Raw genomic sequence first — 24,562 nt, 5'->3', positions numbered from 1 at the left:
CAGGCAGGTTCTGGTATTTTATCTTCTGTGCCACCAGCACTCTGGTTCTCTGGTTCCTCCGCAACCCTGGTTCTGGTTCCTCCGCAACCCTGAGAAGCTAAGCTCTGTGGGTCAAGGACACCATCTGGGCTGCAGTATCAATCTACCTAAACCTGAGTTGGGCAACATGTGGCTCTCCAGATGTTTTGGTCTACAACTCCCATGATCCCTCACCATTGGCTATGCTGGCTAGGTCTAATGGGAATTCTACATCAAAACATCTGGAGAGCCACAAGTTGCCTCAACTCCTGGCCTAAACATTGTCAACTGCCACCACAGGTCAATCTTTGTTCCCCAGGCTCTATAAAGTCCTGGCCTCAGAGCTTGTTCCTCAGTCTGAGCAGCTTGTCTTGAGGGTAAGGACTCTGCTGATACTTCTGCTCCCCTTTCCTGCCTCAGATTGTGACTTGCACCTGACTAAAGCTCATGCTTCCTTCTGGCCCTTCTATCTAGTGTTGCTGCCTAGCGCTCAGTTGCCCCTTCTGGATCTGATCTGCTTTCTCTAGTACTCCGTCTTGCCTAATTTAGACCAGGCTCCTACCTCTGCTTGACCATCAGACAAAGAGGTTTCCTGGGGCTTGGCACTCACCAACCTGGCACGCACCCCTGCTGAAGTCTGACAAGACCTTTCATGGTCTCCAAGAATAGTGGGAGCATGAGTGTGAAACATATCATAACTCCTAAACAAGCTCCCTTGTGGAGCTCTGCTACTGCCTGAACCTGAGCACCTCCTGAGGATAGTGTAGGATTTTTACTGTTTGGGCAAGCATTTTGCAGCTAGTAACACATTTTTAAATTCCATAAAATTTTAGAAAATTTTTATACAGTTTAAATAGGGTGGGAAATAGGCCTCTGTAAATAGGGTGGGATGTGGATTTATATATATAGGGGGGCTGACACAGTAGCTCCTAACTTAATAAAACACAATTTGTGGAATTGGAGATGTCCTTCTGCTCACAAATGTTCAAGTCTCCCTTGAGAAACTAATCTCATATGTGAAAACTATTTCTTTGGGGAATGTGCTAGAATTCCAGTATTCCCCCCGCCTCTTCCTTTACCTTTAACTGTCATTCAAAATATATTTCCACATTAACATTTGTGGATACAAGTATGTGATTCTCAGCACTTGCTGAAGATAATGTTATTTGACTGTGAGTGCTATGTATTAACAGCTGAGGGAAAACTTCCTCAAAAGCATATTAAGAACATTACCATCTGGGCCTAAAGGGTAGTTGAGATGGCTGAAGAATTTCTTGATCATTAATGCTAAAATATTTATATGAGCAGTAACAGCAACAGCATACTTTAGCATCTGCGTGGTGTGAAATTGGATGTCGGTGCAGTTGGATACTGTAGCAAGTCACAATGATTGTTACATACAGTAAATACAGTCCCAAAAAGAGTGATTGTCTTCTATCTCTATCCTTGTACAAGCAATATGTCTGAACAAGATATTCCAACTCATACAGGGGCTGCAGGCTTATGCCTTTCTCGCAATGTCCCTGACCTTCCCACATCGAGTAGGACTGTCTGAAGGGGCCTTCTGTGTGTTTCCAGCCTGAACACTCCTTGAAGCTTTCCACTATTTGGAACCCTGATAAAGCAGGGTTCCCTGATAGTGGAGAAGCTTGCTTGCTTCTTGTATTTATTACATTTTTAGACAAATTACCAAAGTTTTCTGAGCAGTGCGCAGATCAATTAAAAGCATAAAATAAAATTAACGATAAAACAATGACATCAGAACAGCATATGATAAAACGAAAAGTAAAACCAGCAGCAATGATGAAACAGTGCAAATGTCTCAAAGCACTAACACAGAAAAATAAAAAGGTCTTCACCTGGTGCCAAAAAGACCACAATGTACATGTCAGGTGAGGCTCTCTGAGGATGGCATTACACAGATGGTGCACGAACAATGAAAGGCCACCTGCCTTCCCTCATTTGGCAGATATATCGGGAGGAGGGGCTCAGATGATGACAGGGCAGATAAATGTGGGTAGAAGATCCCTTCTGACCTTTCTGCTTAATGTCAAGGGTGGAGTGGGCAGCAACAGGAACTTTGGGACTGCCCTATGCCCCTTCCATGCATTGAAATTCCCTGTTCAGGCATTATGCCTCCATCTTTATCATATTTAGATTCCACTCTTCTTCTGAGGAGTGCAGGATAGCATATGTGGGCATATTGAATTTATTGTCATCAGAATTTACAAGGTTAGGCTGGGAAGTAGTGGATGGCCCAAGGTCACTCAGTGAGTGTCATGGCTGAGTTGAGAGTTGAACCTGGGCCTCTGATCTAACACTCTACAACACATTGGCTTTAATTTTGAGTTGGGGAGCATGCTGGGATAGTTGAGCAGAACAGTTAATGTTTATAGATTATGAATAATTGCAGAAATACGCACCTATATGTATAGTACGGACTTGCCAAGTTTTATCATGCGTTCAGTCATTGCATTGCATCTCCATTTAAATATATTTTGTCTTTTGTGGCACCTTTTTCAATGGATAATTTAAAATTACTCCCTGTGGAGATGTTCTCAGTGTCGATCTGCCTATCAATCTTTCTATCTGAATGCAGAAGTATTTGATTAGTGTGTTTAAAGCAATAAAGATGTCTACGGTAGTGTCACAGTGATTGATACTAATTATCAGTCTTTATGTGGCTCCTTCAGTTTGGCCACTTCCCTTGCAGATTGCAATTTTATTGTTAAAATAATGCCCTGCTGTCCACAGACTAGGTCATAAATTGTGGACTATTTTTCTTTAATGATTCTATATCCATTGGTAGAATCCCAATAACCTTCATTATCTTTGCTCAGAGAAGTCAGCGACTTCCATAGTGAGCAAGTAATGGATTTATAAGGGCCAGCTGAAGACTGCCTAGGATCACATCAGAGGTTATCTTGATAGCGCTTCTGGTGCATTAGAATAAGCAGAAACATTAGGCAGGCGCTAGCAGATAACTGATGATTTTCATTTGGTGCCTTTCTTTCACAATATTACTGTAAACAGAAATTGCGCTGCTCTTGAATAGGTCAAACCGCTGCGAAACATAGACAAGGTTTTGTGGAACGTGCATGGATTGTCTAGACTTAGATGAGTAAAATATTGTGAAAATTCTTTGTTAACTGTATGTGGTGCAGCTTGTTGCAAAATAAGCATTTCGCTTGAAAAGTACGTTCTTACATTGGGGGATTTTTACTGGGCTGATAATTACTCTCATCTAATTCCTTTGCATTTACCTGAGTAGCAAATCAGCTTTTCATAGGGGAACTCTATTGCAGAAGAAAAACGATAGAGATTATTTTTACAGTATTTTGCAGATACACAAGTTTCATAAGGCATACATATTTAGTTGTATGTGTTCTATATGTGTATGGGGACGTGTGTGCATTCATTCACACACACACACATACAGAGAGAGAGAGAGAGAGAGAGAGAGGGAGAGGGTTGTCCAGTGAATATGCTGGACAGGAGACCATGGGTCAATTCTTACCTGGAAGATGCTTCCTAACCACTTTTAGGTTGGATATTGTGGCTGTCAAATTAAGAACTTCCTCCTGCAAAGACACCCACACTGCCAGGGGCAAAGCATGGTAGTTGCAAGTGAACTAACTTGACCTGGACATCCAGAGCTTAAAGCACCATAAATGTTGGGGCTTTGTGGAATTGAGTAGGAAGGCTGGGAAGAAGCCAGTCACATTTGTGTGAGATGTAAAGGATTGGATGGGTTCCCCAAAGTTGGTGCTTGGAACCAGGCGTCAAGTTCCTACTTGATACTTGGGAGGCAGATGAGTTGCCTATATCTCATTGTGTCAAGATATAATGATCGTGTGGCCAGCCAGAATGATCTAGGGAGTTGGAGTACCTTCTTTCATGTACTTTCATGTAAAACATGTAGAGCATTTTATCTTAGAAGTAAGAGTGGGAGAGGCATGATAGACATTTATTAAAAAAATATGCATGATTTGAAATAAGTGAATAGAGAGGTCATTCCCACTCCTAACTTCCTTAACTTCTTTGCAAAAATTAGGAAATTTGCTACCACTAAATGTGGTCAAACCACTGGCTTAAATGGTTTTAAAACAGTCTTGGACAGTAGTGTAGTGGCAAATGCAGAAATGCAGGGTCCCTTCATGATAGTCACAGCCACACCCCCTTCTAAGATTATACAACTTTGTAAGATTATACAATAAAAATGCGCTTTCAGTCATTTTGGATTTCTGTTGAGTGATGAATGCAGGATGAGGGCATGTCTTTTTGAGAGTCAGCAAGAATAAGACAACAATAACTTCCAGAAGTTCCAGTTGATCACCGACAGTGCCAGAAACACATCTTGTTATATTCTCCCTAGAGCAGCAGTCTGGATTGTTGATCACTATTTTGGTTTCTTTTAACATTCTGTGGCCTCTGTGACCACTGACTTCATAGGGCTTTTTTTTTCATGAGTCCAGAATCCATAGTTCAGTCGTCTCTTATGGTGTTTTAGCTGGATCCAGACTTAGTTATGCTTAGAGTAGACTCCCTGAAATCAGAGGACCTTAAGATAGTCATAAGTCATGACTAACTTTTCCCATTGATTTCAGTGAGTCTACTTTAAGCATGACTAAGTCTGGATCCAACCGTTTATGTGGCCTTCTGAGCAATGTCGCAACCTTGGGAAAATCACAGTGCAGAAAAGCACTCCTCTGGACCCACATTTTCTTATTTGAGAAACAACGGCTACTGCCACTGCTAATGATGATATCCTCAAAGCCACACAGCAAGGGCCAGCTCAAGGCCACGATGGGCCTCAGAGTAGCTGTCCCTAGTGAGCCTCCTACTCTGCCCTCCATACTGAACTCACACACAACATACACACATACATACACACAGAGAGAGAGAGTCAACAATGTACAATAATAATGCAAAAAACATTTTTCACTACATATTTTAGTAGAAATCATCTTCTATGCTTTCCTGTTGGTGAAAGACTTATATCTCTTCCATGGTAGAAAATTCAAATACAAACACAAGATTCTCCTTTTACAAAATACAGTGCATAGACACAGAAAACATAAACACACTTTGATGCACTCTCATACACACACACACTCAAGAAAGAGACATAAACTGACTCACTGCCTCTTTCAGATGCAACAACCAAACAGGCTGTTTTTTTATTATAAAGAAATCAAAGAGGCCTGTCAGGAATCCATGAGTGTTTGTGCCCTGTTAACTTCTAGGTACCTGCACCTGACTTATTTTAATGTAACCTCCTCAAGACCATGTATTGTGCAGTGGCACAACACAGACAGATTCCACCTTCCCCAGTTTCCCTCCCACTGAGCACACAGGGAAAAGCAGAAGGAAGAAAACAGAAAGGCTGCAGGAGCTTTCTTAGACCCGGCCTCCTCCTCCTCCTCTTCCTCTCTTCCCCCCTCCCCCTTTCTTCCTCCTCCTGGCTGGAGCTTTTGTTTTTCTTCCCAGCTCTCTATTTCCACACAAGGCGGGTGGGGAGAGAGAGAAAGGAAGGATCAAGAGGAGGGGAAGGAAGGGAATGGAGGAAGGGGAGTGTACAAAGTTGGGTGTGCTCTCCATGCAGACAGCCAAGGTGAAGGACGGAAGTATACCAAGCAAGCCCCCAGCGCCCTTTCTCCTTCCCACGGCGATGGCTTCCCTCGTAGCCTTCTGCTAACCTGGTGCCCAACAGGCCTGCTGTCGCCAGCAGCAGGCCCCTGGCAGCGCATCCCACCAGCAGCAGCAGCAGCAGCAGCAGCAGCAGCAGCCCTGCCTGAGGAAGCTGCTGTCAACCCCAGTGCAAGCAGGCAGCGCTCTCTTTCCTGAGTCACTGCAGCGCAATGTATGTTTTTTTGGAATAACTCCCTGCTACAGTCAATGGGTGCCTTACTCCTAAGTAAGCCTCGGTTGGATGGTGTCATCTTAAGGTTGAGGAGACCCAATTCTACACATGCACACACAGAGCTAAAATGGGTTATATACGTATATAAAACAAAAAAATCTCATTATTACAGTGCCTCCACCTTGCCGATTAGGCAAGCCAGCCTAATCTGCTCCTCCTAGGTCCAAACTCCCTGGGTCCTTAAGAGCTCCTGCAGGGCCGCATGGGGTGGAAGGGAATCCCTTTGTGCTCCTGCCCTGCAGGAGCTGAGCTGCGCCTTGAGGATGGCTTGGTAGAAGGGTGGCAGAGAGGGGTGCCACACAGCCCTCCCTGAAGGGACTGAACGTGGGGAGGAGAGGCAGGACAGGACGCCCAGCGTGCAAAGTGGCAATGGCAGCGGAGCAGCGCCGTGTGCTGCTTCCTCGGCCTTGCCAAAGGTGCAGAAGGCGACGCCTAAAGCACCGACCAACATCTCTCTGGATGGATGGGTGGGTGGTGCTGCAGGCTCTCACGAGTGTAGCGGCTGCTACTGCAGCCCGGCAATAGCCTCCGCAGCTGCGCTTGGACTCGTGGAATAGCCTCTCACTTGCTCCCACCCGCCCATCCAACAGCAACAAGTTGGGACCTGGCTGCAACCCGGCTCTAGAAAAAGTGTCAGGACGAAAACCCGATGAGCCCTGGCAGGACTACATCGCTGGTCTTGCACAAATTAATGGAGGACAGGGCTAGTAATGGCTATTAGGTCTGCAAGCTAAACAGAACCTCCACTGACCACTGTGGGAAACTGGATGCTAAGCAGATGGACTTTTGTTCTGATCCAGCAGGGCTGCTCTTATATTCTTATGACCAGTACCATTTCCTGTTGACTACACCTGTTTGTCATGCCTGGCTTCTCTAAAGTTCAGGGTGGGGCAAGGCAAAAGCCAGAAAAGGAGCAAGGCATTATCACTGAAGCCAGCTAGAACAAGTCTCTTAGTTGCTTAGGACCGAAAGAAAGCCAGATTCAGAAGCTTGTCTACAAGTCAGTGAATGTTATTGTATCCGCTGTGGCCTATTGATGTACAGAGACTGCAGCTGGTATAGCTATTCTCTGCCGTTTGCTCCTTTGCCAAAGCTGAGTAATGGCACACAGAGCTGAATCCCCACTAGACATCTTTCACAAACCATTGTGGGATGAAGTCCTGAGACTGCTAGGACAAGAAATTCACAGCTGCATGGCAACCATATGGGAGTTTCTTATCCTTTCATCTCAGGCCTGTTCTTTGGTTCTTAAGGCAGCAGACCTGCAAGTGATTTTGATGGAGAGGGCAAGAGACTTAATCATCTGTCCACTGATGATGTCACCACTGACTCCAATATCTCTCGGTGCTGCCAGCTTTCACAGAAAGTCAGCGTGGATCCTAGCATAAAGAGAAGTTTCTTTGATATACACAGCCACAAATAATTAACATGTGCTGGCCAGCAGTCTCGGCAACTTCCAAAACATTCAGATAACCAAACATTTAGATAAGCAGTCATGATATTTACATAGGATTATGTTGCTATTATTAGTCATTTATGAAGCACTTTCTTAGCATGCCAAGTGATTTACAGTCCTTATCTGCTCCTTCCTCATAGCAGCCTTATGAAGAAGATCATTATTATTCCTGTTTTTACAGATGGACAGCTGAGTTTGAGAGATAGTGACTTGCCCAAAGCCACCCAGGAAGTCCTTTGCTGTGCTCAGATTTGAAATTGAGTTTCTCAGGTTCATTTTCAAAGCTCAGCCCTCTAGACTATGCTGACAGGCCCTGAGGCACAAAATGAATTCAGATTCTTAGTTCTGAAAACTTGAGGTTCGTGTTTAAGGAAGCTGCAGCATGTTTCTACACACATCTATGTAGCCTTCGCTTTCCTACTGTCCTTCTGTTTTTAATGTCCTAAATATTAAACAGGGAATACAGTAGTAGTTGTCTGCCCCATTAGTTCTGTGCCCTGCTAATTATTCCATCCAAGAGGAATAGACACTTATTCTGTATATCAGTTGTCCCCTGCCGGATGCTGTTCCAGATGTTTAAGACTACAACCCCCAGCATTCCTGACCTTGCTGGCTGGGGCTGATGGGAGTTAACGTCCCAAACATCTGGAGGGTACGTGTTTGGGGAAGGCTGCTATATACAAATATAAAAGAGCAACATCTGAAGCAGACAGGGATATCATTTTCTCCTTAAGCCTCTTCTCATGTTTTTATCATTTCCTTTGATACATAATTTTCATAAGATCTTCAGCTTGGACTTCTGTAGATGGTTCCTATAGATAATTACACTGATATATTCTTGCTGATTCCTTTTTGGTGACATGTCTTAATATAAGGGCTGAATGTTTCATTGAAAGGTATATAGCAGGAATTCAGAGAGCTGGTTCCTACATTATGAGTTGGCCCTAGTGTTCATTGAGTGGCCTTCTATAACCATGGTAATTTTGGAGGAGCAGACTTGAAAGACTGTGCTGCTCATTCTGTGAAAAGAGATTCTTGCACTTCAGCATACCCTAAGAACATAAGAAGAGCCCTATTTGGCCTATTTGGTCCAGCATCCTGTTTCCCACAGTGGCCAACTAGATGTCTATGGGAGGTTCACAAGCCAGACATGAGGGCAATAGCACCCTCCTGCTCATGTTCCCTAGCAACTTGCATGGAGAGACATATTGCCTCTGTTCTTGGAGGTAATATATAGCCATCTGGGCTAGGATCCATTGATAACCTTATCCTCCATGAACTTATCTAATCTCCTGTTAAAGCCGTCTAAGTTGGTGGCCATCACCATCCTGTTTACAGAAGTAGCAATGCAGTGTTCATGGAATGCCACCTTCTGACATTATCCTGCTAATGTGAGCAAACACCCATGTAAGTTTCTAAATTCACAAGATATAACATACAATATGATTAATCCTAATTGTGAAACTGCCCAGACGATAAACAGTTTAAACCCAGATCACACTCCATTGGCCTCCTGAATAGAAGTAGCTTACTTCAAACTGGGAGTAACTGTTTCCTCTCAGAAGCAGCTGAAAATAGAACTTTGTTTTGTAGAAGCAGCTTGTCGCAAGGTAGAAATGATGCTGTGCTTTTCAGTAATCATTTATATATTTTGTGTAACCCTAGCACCTTTTATGTAGTCATAGATATCCTTCCTTCCTTCCTTCCTTCCTTCCTTCCTTCCTTCCTTCCTTCCTTCCTTCCTTCATTGTATTTCTAAACCACCCTTCACCCAATGGATTCTAGGGCAGTATACAATGGACATAAAATTAAACAAAATACAAATACAATGATACCATAACAACTACAGAGTGAAAGGCAGCAAAGAACTGTAAAATCCACAAGCAGACTGAGACAGCTAACCCTTTAAACCGCTAGGGCAAGTTTGAAAGGTCTTAACCAGACATCAGAAAGACTGCACTGTTGGCACCAGTTGTTCCTCCTTGGGGAGATAATTCCAGAGTTACAGTGCCACCAAAGAAAAGGCCTCTCCTTAGCGCAGGCGTAATGTACCTCTGCTAAGGAAGTCACTTGAAGGCCCATAGGCATGGACAATCTAGTATGGGAGGAGGTACTTCTTCAGGTATTTGTGTCCCTAAGTCATTTAGTACCTATACCTTGAATTGGGCACGGAACCAACCTGAGTAGTTCTTTCAAAATTGGAATAATATAACTCCATCTGGCTGACCAAGTTCTGCACTGTTTGACTAGTAACATGCTCTGCTTTAGAGCTTTTCTATACAAGGCATTTGTTGTGAGCTTGTCATTCCCAACTCATGGTTGTTTACTGGTCTTTAGATGATGTTGTGACCCTCCAGTTTCGGTTCTGTTTGTAAACAGCACTTTCCATGAGTTTTTTAGAGCAGGGGAAATGGGGTATTATTACTCATGGTGAAGAAAGCACAATTTCCTCTTGTGCACTATTCTGCTATATCATGGTGCTGCCTAGAGGTTATGCAACAGAAAAACAGGAAAGGAAATGCTCCTTTTGTGGTGCTCAGACCTCAGTTCTGCAACGAAACTGAAAGTAGGTGGAGCAGATTAACAGCCTCATGTAGAACAGCCCTCAGTATCTGGGTTTTCCTTCCTTCCCACATAGCTAAGGTGTTTATCCATGTCCTCATCTTGCATCTATAGGTGATGATGCCCAACCCAAAGAGAACTTTGGTGTCTGCAAAACTTGCAGTAATCACAGAATAATGTTGCAGTAATAACAGAGGCAATGCAAGCTGAAGATCTCCATACTGCATAACTATTGAAAAGACAGGAGTTCAGAGGCTAGCAGCCTCATTTGTTAGTTGATTACATCATCAGCTTTTCTCCATCTTGCTCTCAAGTGTCTGAATTCAGAATTCTGCTTGTGTATCACTACACTGATACAGTTTGGTTCAAATGTAATGTTCTCAATTCTCCAAACTATGGTTTGGAGGATTGTGAACATGCCATGGGCTTGTGCACACCTTCCTCTTCTCTCCCCCTCACACCTCCCCTTGCACACTTAGATTCAATTCATTACTTTCTTTTTAGCACAAGGGGACATGGGTGGCGCAGCAGCTTAATGATGCTAGAGTTTGCTGCCCAGAAATGGTCAACACTCCAACAGTTCGAGGCCAGTTCCGCATGACGGAAGTAAGCTCCCGTCATTTCAGCCCTAGCTCCTGCCCACCTAGCAGTTCAAAAGCATACCATCTGCGAGTAGACAAATAGGTACCCCCATTTCGGTGTGGGGGGGACGCTGACAGCACTCTATGCAGGGAGCAGGAACCGGCGCGGGATCTGCCTGGATGCGATCGGCAGAGGAGCGGTGGAGAAAAAGCCCAGATGAGCCGACTTCCCTAAGAACGCTGCTGGCCAGCTGATGCAAAGCTAGCTCGCCCTCTTGTGGTACATCAGTGCAACAAAGACAAGCAACTACCAGCACCAGAACATCTACCACATAAAAACATTGTAGACTCCCTGGCAATATGTGCCATATGCTAAATAAATAAGCACAAGCCATAATTTGCTGTTACATCCAGACCAGCAAATCATGATTTGCTCTTGCCCTCTAAACCAGAATTGGAAACCACAGTTTGTTGGTTCAGATGTGCCAGTAAACTATGGCTTGCAATAAACAGGACGTAATAGATTGAATCTGAGCATGCAAATGGAGGGTGGGGACAGAGAGTGCAAGACCGAAGCTCTGCATGCCATATCACAGTTGCGTCAGTGATGCTGAGATTTTGAAACTGACCTTTGTTTTGGTATCTGTACCACCTTTTCACCACCCATATCTTTAGGGAGAATTATTTCTGTGTTTTTTCTCAAGTTCTGAGTCCCGTATGGGGGACAAACTTATAAATATGCATTTTCCCCCTCTTTCAGTTGCTCCACCTAACCATTCCTATTTTGAATGGTGAATTTCGCAACAGAATGCTTCACTGTTTGACTGAAGAAAGTGGTGATCATTCTTGTGCAATTTGGTTCTTTTGCTTTGTTATTTTTGACAAGCTCCTATGTAATACAGGAGAGGGATGTGTTTTTAATGTAAAAGCCCAAAGGCTTCCATTTAAATGATAGATTAAGACTCCAAGGCTTTCTTGCAGCATGCTACTAATTAAGATAAGGTTATCATTTTAAGTTATACAAAGAGTGCAATTAGAGTTTTAGCTAAGACCTATAGCAATTCATTTTATACAAATTGCAGTCCAGTGCAGAGAAAATACCACATGGTTTTATTACATGTAATGTAGATCCAAATAACAACCAGAACCTATTGTGCAACCAACCCCCATGTATTCTGAAACCTAATTCAAATTAGACTGAAGTGCTGCAGAAGAGGCTAGCCTGTTTTACATGGAGGTTGCACTCCCCTGAAGCAACAGGTTGCTAATTTGTGGATACTCCTGAATCTGTTGCTGTTCTTGGATGTGCAGGTGATGGCAGTAGCCAAGAGTGTTTTGACCAACCCTATCTGGTTTCCCAAATTCATCCTTTCATGGAGAAGCCAGTCTTGACCACAGATATTCATGCTCCAGTTACCTCCATGTTGGACTACTGTAATTCTCTCTATGTGAGGTTGTCCTTGAAGACAGTCTGGAAATTTTGGTTGGTCCCAAATGCTGCTGCCAGATTAATAGCTGGGGCCAGCAGAATGGGCCGTGTTATGCTAGTTTTTGTGATGAAGTCACTGCTTGCCATGTCACTCAGCTTTTGAGGTCCTCCTTCTTGTCTTCAGTTGGTAGGGACAAAGAAAAGGGCCTACTCCTTCGTGGCAACCAGTTTATGGAATTGTCAGGAACTCCCCCCCCCCCATCACCATGTGATGAAGCACATAACTGCAGCCTCCCAATGCAGTGTCAGGAATGGTATGTAGCTGCTTCATGTGGACTGGACTGAAGTCCAGTCACTGGACTGAAGGTGGCAATTTCTCAGCAAAGAACCCTCCAGACCTAGACTGACTCCACCCACCCAGACTGGCCATTGGATCCTTCTGGGCAAAAAGCAGGGCTTCAAGTTGCTCGAGCAACAAAGTCTGCTTGCGTTCTGTGATGTCTTGTGTCTTTAATCTTGCTTTTCATTCCTGACTCCTGGCTTGTTCTCTAGGCCTTCCTTGTGATCTGCTCTCCAATCATGATTGCCCTTTAGTCCTACCTGCCAGTTCCTGGCTCCTGACCTACATTTCTGAAGTTGTTTTTCAGAGAAGGCTAGTTTCAAGGTCATTAACAGCTGCCATCATTTTGATTTTGAAACAGACAGGTTTCTTTTATTTGACAAAATCTGAGAGCATTTTGGCAAATGAAAATAATAGAAAACCAATCCACAGAGCTTGAGAGCACTGGTTAGTAAAATGAAATAAAACAGAACCACAGTTTGTCCAAGCAAGCCATAAAAGTGAGGCCCGAGACCTACTGCATTTTTCATTAAAGTGTAATGTGGGAGCCTCCTTTTGGTATCTATGAGGGATCTCTTTATCTGCCCGCATATATACCTTACCCTTTATCTTAAGCCCAGACTATGTCCTTCCTCCCCAATCCCAGAGGGATAGCTGAGCAACCAAAGTGAAGCCAAAAGCCAGGGCACCTCTAAGGCACAATTGCAACTGATCACAATTTCCTTTAAACATCCACCATGTCCGTTAGACCAGGTAACATACTGTCCTTGCCCAAGGACTGCACATATCCACCATTTCGGCATGATGTCTGTTAGCTGGGGCCCTGCTGTTTAAGGCTCTGCATGGACCCCTTGATCCGACTCGGAATCCACTTCGGGGCTTCTGAGGCAGGCCTGATTCGGCTCAGGCTGATTCAGGGGCCCCCCACCCTGCCTCGGCCTATTAAACCAAAGCGGGATTTGGACATCCGAATCCTGCTTCAGCCCCTGCAAATGCCCCCCACCCCCAGCTCCTTACCTGGGCCTTTGTTCCATGGGGGGGCGCCACTGCCAGGGGAGCCACCGCCGCTGCTGGTGCCACCAGGGAAGGTGCTGCCGGGGAAACCGCTGCCCATCACAGCCTGCCAGCCGCCGACAAGCACAAGGGCAGGAGTTGCCCTCCAACTGTGCTCTCTTCCTTCCTTGGAAGGAGGGCAGGGCGCCCGGTTGGAGGCCAACTCCTGCCTCTGCTCAAGCCTTTATGGGTTCCTTGCTTGCGAGGAGCCCACGAAGTCTTGAGTGAGGCCAGTGGCAGCAGCTTGCAATGAGGGCAGGCTGCCGCTGCTGCTGCCACCAGCTCCTAGACCCTCTGGCTGTGCACCAGCAGCTGTCTTGTTCCAGGAAATGGGGGGAGCCATTATTTCCTGTTTTTGTGCTATGGCTGTGCCTGCGAGTGGCGGATCCGTGATTTTTCTGGTTCAGTCCACAGAGGCAGATGTACTCTATGATTGGATGGTGGTTTTGTGCATCTCTCCTTTAAAAATAATATGAAATTATGAGGATCCCTTTTTGATTTTATGGATCCTCGTTTTACCCAGCCCCCATAGCACACACTTTCTTCTTTGTTCTGCTGAAGGAGGGTGGGAAGGGTTAAGGCTTTCTCTGACATGCCTGGCAGAGACTGGGGCAGTTGCTCCCAGTGGCCACAGCAGAGGCAGGATAGGACTGGAGCGGAGAGAAAAATCCCAGCTCCCACCCAGCTCCCATCCCATCCCACTGCCGCCGCTGCCACCATTATTGCACGCAATGGCAGCTTGTCAAGGCAGCGGGAGGCTGCTCAATTATCAGGTGGCTTGCACATTCCAATGGATCATCTTGCACCCCCCCGGGGTGTGTGCATCCCACTCTGGAGACCGCTGCTCTAGCCAAATAACGTTCAGACAGCCCTCTCTTCTCCAGTAACACCATCTCTCTCACAATGAGCAAATGGAGGCTGACTCACAGCAAAGCTCCCTTCCTCCTCCTCCCCCCTTCCCTCTTCCCCCTCCCTTCCCCTTCCCCCAGCTCTCCCGGTGGCCGGATCTCTCTCAAATTGATATGTTTGGCATCTCCACATCCTCTCGCCTTTCCTCCTCCCTCCTCCTCCTGCCACTCCACATGAACCTTCAGAAGTTGACACATTTTGGAGACAGCCTGTCTGGGCTGCTCAGAAGGCATAAGAAGAGCTACAAATATATGAGGCAGAGGAGGCACTTCATGGAGGAGCCGTTTTGCTTTGGAGCACCTTGGTGCTTGTCTGATCTGCTTCGTATCATGACGAAGTACATCAGACCAAATCAGCACCTCCAAATCAGCACCTCCAGATCAGACCTAATCAGCACCTCCAAATCAGCCTGCTTCACCTCATTATTCGGGCCTCATACCAAAGCAGTGCACAGGCCTATTGCTGCTCACATTGCAGTCTAACTGCAGCTCACTGCCGCTCACATTGCAGTCCAAGGCTCCCCACTTTTGCAGATTTGTGAATCAGGTTTCACACAGTTTTTCTTCTGAAAGTCAGTTACTGTCCAGTTACAGCAGACAACATTGTGATTCACAGCATGTTCAGTAATTATTTTTTCAGTCTTGGCCAACTGTCATAAAAAGGATCATATCTGGAATTAAACAGAAGTTTTATACTTCAGGAACTGTGAGAGTTATAAATTCAGAGAGAGTTATAAATTGAGAGCTGACATAAAAAGAGCCATTGTTATGTAGGCAAAAAGTATGTACAACTGTGGAAGAGTTTCATCATCCCTTTTATACAGTTGTTGTGTTCTTATTTTCTTTTCCTTTCAAGTAGAAACTGCTTGTCTCTTGCTAAATAACCCTCTTTACTACAATCACACGTTTTGTTAATAATTGGATGATTATTGGCAGATGTATCATAAATTTGTATTCTTACACCCTAGTTGGGGATTCTTTTTCAACTATGCATCATCAGTTTTTAATAAAACGTTGGTGATATGTTCTGACCAAGTTAGTTGAGAGATTTGTTCTAAGTAAATTAAGATGCCTCTGTGTGAATTCTGAATGGATTAAACATTTGGTGAGTTTGTACAATACCAGATTCATTGCCCATCAGAGTATGTTACCAACAGCTACTGTTATTTCACGTTTATTATGTGCCAACAGGGGAAAAGGCTGTTGAACTGTTGGCAGAAGAAATGAAATAATATAATTATACCGAGACTGAACTTGCATGCTGTTTCAGAGCTTCATATTCAAACCAGCATGAAAACGGTTCAAAAGAACCCCAGGAACTGGAACAGTTTAGTGATGATGTTAAGAACTCCTTGTTAGACATCTCAAGGCCATTTTATAGGAATAGTACTTCTAGGGTTCTCCAACTTTCAAGGCTGAATTCAATTTCAGATATCTCAGGAGCCTTATTTCAGTGGTGGGTGGGGCCAAAGGCAAAAGAGGCAGGGGCAAAATTACCAAAAATACAAAAAATACGAGCATACTTTAGTATTACTGCCAGTAACTAACCCTTAAGAGAGGTATTTCAACATTTTAGAAGGGGTGGGGGGAGACATGTAAAAGCCGGGAAGCCACCAACTGATCCGTAGTTGGGGGAAAATATGTGTGGCCACCTGGGGAATGCCAGAAGGCAAGATAGGGACCCCTGGCAGACCACATTTGGGTCTGGGGGTTGACACCCCCACCTTAGGGCGCAATCCTATGGCCACTAGTCAGCTGCTAAATGGCCATAGGATTGGTTGGTTTCTGGGAACTGATCTCGGACCATGCTCTGAGGTCAGTTCCCAGAGAACCCCCTCCCCACCCCTCCCCCTCCGCCTTGTAGGTGGTGTGGATCATCCCCGGGTTCTGGGCTCATAAAAGCAGCATGGAGCGGGGCAAAAAGGGGTGTTCCCAGGGTGGGGAGTGAGGAAGTGCTGGTATGACACTTCCTATGCGTCGTACGGCCTCCCCGCCCCGTGCTCCGATGTCCTGCAGCTAGACAGCCAAAATCAGCCATCTAGCCACGAATGCGGGGCTGCTGGAGCATGGAAGAGACGATCCCCTCCATGCTCCTCCCACTGTACATTGGATTGCTCCCTTAGACTTAGTGTGAAAGGGCCAATTCAGCTCCTGAATTGTGAAATTCACGAAAGCGATAGAATATTCTGACCAGTCTTGCAAAGTCTGATTCTGTTGAAGAAAACAGAACTGAGTACTCAGTGGTATCTTCATAAAAATCTGTTTATTTACAAATGTATAGATGGAGAAATAATTGGTGTGAACCAGCAAGCAGTGCTAATTTCTTAATAGAAGCAAGGAAAGATTCCAAGTATATGCAGCAAGCCAAAAGAATGTTAGAAGCTTCTGCTAACTTCTGTCTCCTGCATTTCCCACATCTAGAATTAACTTTGCTTCACAGTTATTGTGTTTGTCCTTCTTGTCATGACTTCTTGGCCCAATCACTGTAATTCCCTCCACTCTACCACTTTTTTTTTAAATGACACATCACCCCAGTAAGATGATACTCAGTTGATTAGTAGGATGGATACACCCATCCCTAAGGCTTTGTCTCTTCAGACTGCTGTTGAAAATGTTTTTGTATTGAGGAACATTGAGAGCTTTTCTGCACAATGCTGTTAATGCACTGTATCTACTTTCGATTTTGTTGCAGAATTGACATCTGAGCTCTACACAAGGAGTGTTTCCTTTCCTGCTTTTCCGCTACATAACTTCTAGGTGGCACTGTGGTATAGTGGAATAGCGGAAATACACAAGAGGAAATTGCACTTTCTTTCATTTTCACAATTAAATCCCTCATTTTCCTTGCTCTAAAAAAACTCACCAAAAGTGCTGGTTAGACACAGAAGTGAAACTGGAGGTTCCCGACATCATCTGAAGAACTTATAAACAACCTTGAATAGGGAATGACAAGTGCATGATAAATGCCTCATGAAAAAGACCTGTGTGATGTGGGAACCCACCTGCAGTCTGAAGAGATCCAGTTGAAATATAGATTTACTACCCCATTTATTTGTGTTAAGTAGGCCTAAGACTCACTAATTAGTAATAAAATTGTAGGGACAAGCTTCTGATCACATATTAGCCATCTGACTTCAAAGAAAGGACCACACATCTCATTATTGCTGCTTCTACTTCACTTCTTCATCAGAGTCACTTTTGTCTAATAATATTACACTGATCAATTCATTAGACTAAATAGATTCTTTCCCAAAGTATCCTGCCCTTACATGATACTCCTAGTGGTCTCCCACCCAGATTGCTGACCACATCTATAGCTGTTTAGCTTCAATAATGCTACCAGCTTCTGATGTTCCCAACTGGCCCACTGGGTGCTTTTCCAAAGTATTCTAAAACGTGTATAATGTCCAAATCTATGAAGTTGCATGCTAAACTTACAGTATAAATAATTGCATGATGCATGCCTTTTTGCAAAAAGTATGCAACTTTTAACATATTGGCCTTGCTGCAAACAAGTAGAATTTGATTTATTTGCTGCTGGTCGTCTGAATTTTTAGCCTTCATTTTTTTTTTCTGTATTCAGCTCTTAGTTATTACAGTTCAGCCCATTCCCACTTGTAACACTTGGATTCCTGCCACGCACTATTTGTTTACAGTAACAAGCATGGAAAAGCCTACTTCCTGACTGTACTCCCAAAGTCTAAGGTGAAGTGTTTGGCAGGTGTGAAAAAACATATCTCTTCCATTTGAACCTGTGCAATGTGTTCCATATAAGGCCCCAGTCCTAAACTAACAAAGGAAAATTGGGTTGTTGCCCAAGATAAGATATTAACACTTCATTAGGCTATGGTCTGGCTAAGCTGCTAATTCACTGCATCCAACAGCTATTCATTTAGTTATTTTAATTTTTGCGTGTACATTTTCTTACAGGAGCAGTCAGAAGGGTGAGGCTGTGAATCTCATGGTGAACCTCAGACCTGTATTCCTATGAGGACTCTTCTTTACAACTTGCTTTTTTAGGTTTGTAAAAATATAACCTGTATACACCTTTGTTTAAGGAAATAGCTGGTAATTCAGAATTATTTGAGGAGCCTTCTCCATTAAAGCTTAAGCCCATGGTATAGAAATTCCCCTAGGGTATATGCCCAAGGAAGCCAGTAATAATGATCCTCTTTACTGACCAGTTTAGTGAATCACATCCAAACTTTCATTCCTACCATGACAAATGGGGATAACCTGTGTCGTCCTTCACCTCCAGAATCTATCTTTCCAAAAGCTTGCAACACACATCTCAGCTTTCTTTCATGTCCAAAGACTGCTCTCCATTGCTCTCTTCATAGTAGCTCTTCCCCAGATGCCTCAGTTTGCCTCTTGCTGCCAAGGCTGCATACATTGTAATATCGCATATTACAAGACAGAGAAACAGGAGATGGATATGTCTGGTCTTACCTTCTGTGACTCATTACTGACCAACTGTATGTGATTCTGTCAACCCACAGTATGATTAGTACTGTAACTATACATTGCACATAAAGAATTGCATTTAAAAAAGAGAAGATGATATAACGACAGGGTTTACATCACAGGTCACATGAACATTATTGAATATCCCACTTAAATATTTTATTTATTTATTTATTTATTTATTCATTCATTCATTCATTCATTTCATTTGTATACCGCCTAATAGCCGAAGCTCTCTGGGCGGTTCACAAAAATTAAAACGAAATGGCACACAATAAAACAATTTAAAATATATAGAACACTAAAACCATAATATAACAATTGTTGTTGTTCAGTCGTTAAGTCGTGTCCAAGTCTTTGTGACCCCATGGACTATAGCATGCCAGGCCTTCCTGTCCTCCGCTCTCTCCAATACAACCACAATAAAACCTAGTAGCAGTGCAGGAATTTAAAATACAGATTTAAAACAGCAAAGCTGCTAAAAGTCTAGAAAGCTAAAATGCTAAAATGCCTGGGAAAATAAAAAGGTCTTTACCTGGCGCCGAAAAGAATACAATGTAGATGCCAGGCGAACCTCACTAGGGAGCTCATTCCACAGCCGGAGTGCCACAGCAGAAAAAGCCCTCCTCCTAGAAACCACCTGCCTCACTTCCTTTGGCAGGGGCTCACGGAGAAGGGCTGCTGAGGATGATCTTAAGGTCCGGGCAGGCACATATATATGGGAGGAGGCAATCCTTCAGATAACCTGGCCTCAAGCCATTAAGGGCTTTAAATGTTAATACCAGCACTTTGAATCGGGCCCGGAAATGGACTGGCAGCCAGTGCAGCTGGAAAAGTACTGGCGTAATATGAGCTCGCTGGCCAGTCCCTGTTAACAATCTTGCTGTCCTATTTTATATTAAATATTTTCTAATACATTCTAAAAATTCTGTTACTTTTAAACCTGTTGGTCACAAAGAATAAATGTGTTAAACTGGTGTTTGGGGTGTACTGCTTCAGACTGCAGATGATCACGTGACTGAATGCTGTGTTATATCATATATATATATATATATATATATATATAAATAAAATCACTGCCCCCTTCATGGATCACTGCCTTGTTGTGGCAAAGGGGCTTGCGTAAATCAGTGAAGCCATAAGCTATGCCGTGCAGGGCCACCCAAGACAGACAGGTCATGGCAGAGGGTTCTGACAAAATGTGGTCCACTGGAGAAGGAAATGGCAACCCACTCCAGTATTCTTGCCAAGAAAACCACATGGAACATATCACAAGGCTAAAAGAGATGACGCCGGAAGATGAGCCCCTCAGGTCGGAAGGTGTCCAATATACTACTGGGGAAGAGCAGAGGGTATTTCCAAGCAGCACCAGAAAGAGTGAAGCGGCTGGGCCAAAGCCGAAAGGACACTCAGCTGTGGATGTGTCTGGTGGTGAAAAGAAAGTCCGATGCTGTAAAGAACAATATTGTTTAGGAACCTGGAATGTCAGATCAATGAATCAAGGTAAGCTGGAGGTGGTCAAACATGAGATGGCAAGACTGAACGTCGACATCTTGGGAATCAGCGAACTCAAATGGACAGGCATGGGCGAATGTAATTCAGGTGACCATCGTATCTACTACTGTGGGCAAGAATCCCTTAGAAGAAATGGAGTAGCACTCATAGTCAACAAAAGGGTGGGAAAAGCCGTACTGGGGTACAATCTCAAAAACAATAGAAGGATCTCAGTACGAATCCAAGGCAAACCATTCAACATCACAGTAATTCAAGTCTATGCCCCAACCACTGATGCCGAAGAAGCTGAGGTTGATGGGTTCTATGAAGACCTACAACACCTTCTAGAACTAACACCAAAAAAAGATGTCCTCTTCATCATAGGGGATTGGAATGCTAAAGTAGGAAGTCAAGAAATTACCAGGATAACAGGCAGGCATGGCCTTGGTGTACAAAATGAAGCAGGACAAAAGCTAATAGAGTTTTGCCAAGAGAACACGCTGATCATAGCAAACACTCTTTTCCAACAGCACAAGAGGCGACTCTACACATGGACATCACCACATGGTCAATATCGAAATCAGATTGATTATGTCCTTTGCAGCCAAAGATGGAGAAGCTCTATACAGTCAGTAAAAACAAGACCTGCAGCTGACTGTGGTTCAGATCATGAGCTGCTTCTTGCAAAATTTCGCCTTAAATTGAAGAATGTAGGGAAAACCACTAAACCATTCAGGTATGACCTAAATCATATCCCTTATGAATATACAGTGGAAGCGAGGAACAGATTCAGGGATTAGACCTGATAGACTGAGTGCCTGAGGAACTATGGACAGAGGTCCGTAACATTGTTCAGGAGGCAGCAACTCAATCCATCCCCAAGAAAAAGAAATTTAAGAAAGCAAAGTGGCTGTCTGATGAGGCTTTACAAGTAGCTGAGGAAAGAAAGGAAGCAAAAAGCAAGGGAGAAAGGGGAAGATCTATCCAACTGAATGCAGAGTTCCAGAGAATAGCAAGGAGAGACAAGAAGGCCTTCTTAAATGAACAATGCAAAGAAATTGAGGGAAACAACAGAATGGGAAAGACTAGAGATCTCTTCAAGAAAATTGGAGATCTCAAGGGAACATTTTGTGCAAAGACGGGCATGATAAAGGACAAAGAAGGCAGGGACCTAACAGAAGCAGATGAGATTAAGAAGAGGTGGAAAGAATACACAGAAGAACTATACAGGAAAGATCTGAATGTCCCTGATAGCCATGATAGTGCGGTCACTGAACTTGAGCCAGACATCCTAGAGAGTGAAGTCAAGTGGGCCTTAGGAAGCATTAGTAACAACAAAGCTAGCGGAGATGACAGTATTCCAGCTGAGCTATTTAAAATCCTAAAAGATGATGCTGTTAAAGTGCTGCACTCAATATGCCAGCAAATTTGGAACACTCAACAGTGGCCGCAAGACTGGAAAAGGTCAGTTTACATTCCAGTTCCAAAGAAGGGCAACGCCAAAGAGTATTCAAACTACCGCACAATTGCGCTCATTTCACATGCCAGCAAGGTGATGCTCAAAATCCTACAAGCTAGGCTTCAGCAGTATGCGAACCGAGAAGTACCGGAAGTACAAGCTGGGTTTCGAAGAGGCAGAGGAACTAGAGATCAAATCGCCAACATTCGCTGCATCATGGAGAAAGCAAGAGAATTCCAGAAAAACGTCTATTTCTGCTTCATTGACTACGCTAAAGCCTTTGATTGTGTGGATCACAACAAATTGTGGCAAATTCTTAAAGCGATGGGAGTACCAGACCACCTTACCTGTCTCCTGAGAAACCTGTACGAGGGTCAAGAAGCAACAGTAAAAACCAGACATGGAACAACCGATTGGTTCAAAATTGGGAAAGGAGTACGACAAGGCTGCATATTGTCGCCCTGCTTATTTAACTTATATGCAGTGTACATCATGAGAAACGCCGGGTTGGATGAATCACGGGTCGGAATTAAGATTGCCGGGATAAATATCAACAACCTCCAATATGCAGATGATACCACCCTAATGGCAGAAAGCGAAGAGGATCTAAAGAGCCTCTTGTTGAGGGTGAAAGAGGAGAGTGCAAAAGCTGGTTTGAAACTCAACATGAAAAAAACGAAGATCATGGCATCTGGCCCCATCACTTCCTGGCATATAGAAGGGGAAGAAATGGAAGCTGTGACAGATTTTACTTGTAGTAAGACAGATGGTGATTGTAGCCATGAAATTATAAGACGCTTGCTCCTTGGGAGGAAAGCTATGGCAAACCTAGACAGCATAGTAAGAAGCAGAGACATCACCTTGCCGACAGAGGTCCGTCTAATCAAAGCTATGGTTTTCCCAGTAGCAACGTATGGCTGTGAGAGCTGGACTATAAGGAAGGCTGAGTGCCGAAGAATTGATGCTTTCAAACTGTGGTGCTGGAGAAGACTCTTACGAGTCCCCTGGACTGCAAGGAGGTCAGATCAGTCCATCCTAAAGGAAATCCTGAGTGCTCATTGGAAGGACAGATACTGAAGCTGAAGCTCAAATATTTTGGCCACCTAATGCGAAGAGAAAACTTTCTGGGAAAGACCCTGATGCTGGGAAAGACTGAAGGCAAAAGGAGAAGGGGACGGCAGAGGATGAGATGGCTAGATAGCATCACCAATGCAATGAATATGAACTTGAGCACACTCCGGGAGAGAGCGCAGGACAGGAAGGCCTGGCGTGCTATGGCCCATGGGGTCACGAAGAGTCGGACACGACTGAACGACTGAACAACAACAACAATAATCACTGCACATAGAAAACTGGCAAACCAGGGAGAAGGCTAAGCTAGAAATTTATTTCTCTGTGTGCCAGGATGTTTTGGGTGTGGAGGAATAGTCAGTCATCTGAGATTCAACCTGCAAGTTGAAGTGGTTCAGTCCAAACACAGGTCTGCTGCTTGTAAGATACTACACATAAGAACCTAAGAAGAGCCATGCTGGATCAGACCAAGGGTCCATCTAGTCCAGCATTCTGTTCACACAGTGGCCAACCAGCTGTTGACCTGGAACCCACAAGCAGGGCATGAGCGCGACAGCATCCTCCCACCTATGTTCCCCAGCAACTGGTGTAGATAGGCATACTGCCTCTGATAGCCTTCTCCTCCAGGCGTTTGTCTAGCCCCCTTTTAAAGCCATCCAAATTGGTGGCCATCATGACATCTTGTGGAAGTGAATTCCATAGTTTGACTATGCTCTGTGTGAAGATATACTTCCTTTTATCTGTTCTGAATCTCCCACCAATCCGATAATCAGATTTCAGATGATACTTGCAAATGAATAGGTTGTGTGTAAATCTGTTGCTGCTCCCACTCCCATTTGTCAAGAATGGTTTTAAGTTATTTCATGCACTGAATAACAGGGATGGAATGGCACAGAACAGCCTTGTATAGATTCTTCCTGGGCATCTAGCAGATTCCAAGTCAGCAAATTTCACTGGGCTGCAGTGTTGATCCCACACTGCCAAGCTGTGGTATCAACTGCACATGGGCACATAACTGATGGAAAATCAGCCTGCCCAAACTCACCACTGTTGTTATGGTATTATGTGAAGACCCCAGAGATTGGCTTCAGCCACAGCAGTGCAAGTAGGGATGTACTATCATTTACCTAGTAAATAGGACTGAGCCAACTGGATCAAGTGAGCCCAGATCACTGTGACTCCTATGGAGGGGAGCCTCTCTTCCTTGCTTCCAATAGAGCAGCAAAACAACTGCTTGCATAGCACAGTGGTGCTGCATATGAGCAGGCTGAAGCACCAGTGCAATAAGGAGGAAGGCAAATGGTACACCAGAGTCTGAGCTAGGCCCTAGCACTAGCACAAAGACATGGGTGTTGTGCAAGTGGTTAGATCTCTATATCAGATTCTGGGATCCACTTCCTCATTGTAGAGGCTCATGGGATTAGAGATCCAGAACTGTTCTACCTTGGCCTTGAATTTGTAAAGCTGTGTGTCTTTCTAGACCCTGGCCCTGACAGATTTTCATTGATGTGGCTTTGCTGATGCAAGTGTGTTCTTCTATTTGTGTATTGACGAGGAAGCAAGGAGAGGAAAATATGTAACCAAAGAAAAGTATGACCATAGGATGACTTTCAGATGAGCCTGAAGCCACTAAAAAGCTCTTGGCAAGTTACACCAAAGGTAAGGGGATGTTTCTTTTGAATTACTGACCAACATCCAATTGGGGTCATTGCTGGAGCTATGTGCAACTTTTGGGTTTCTGTTTATGTAGGAGTTGACAAATGTTTGTTTTGGTTTCATTCCACAGGCTTCACACCCCTAGGTT

The 24,562-nt window shown here is 44.2% G+C and overlaps 1 long non-coding RNA gene across 1 annotated transcript in view; it reads left to right on the top strand.

Moving 5' to 3' along the window:
* Nucleotides 1–24,562, top strand: part of LOC146347221 (uncharacterized) — a 380,000-nt gene that overhangs the window by 350,401 nt on the left and 5,037 nt on the right. The window contains exons 6-7 of the long non-coding RNA XR_014790201.1: nt 18,201–18,290; nt 24,318–24,417. This is a non-coding gene — a long non-coding RNA (uncharacterized LOC146347221). The remainder of the gene's footprint in view (nt 1–18,200; nt 18,291–24,317; nt 24,418–24,562) is intronic.

Source organism: Heloderma suspectum, chromosome 4, assembly GCF_057233095.1.
Source record: "Heloderma suspectum isolate Gila_16-S chromosome 4, 16-S_ref, whole genome shotgun sequence".
NCBI lineage: Eukaryota > Metazoa > Chordata > Lepidosauria > Squamata > Helodermatidae > Heloderma > Heloderma suspectum.
This window is presented reverse-complemented; position numbering and strand designations above follow the sequence as displayed.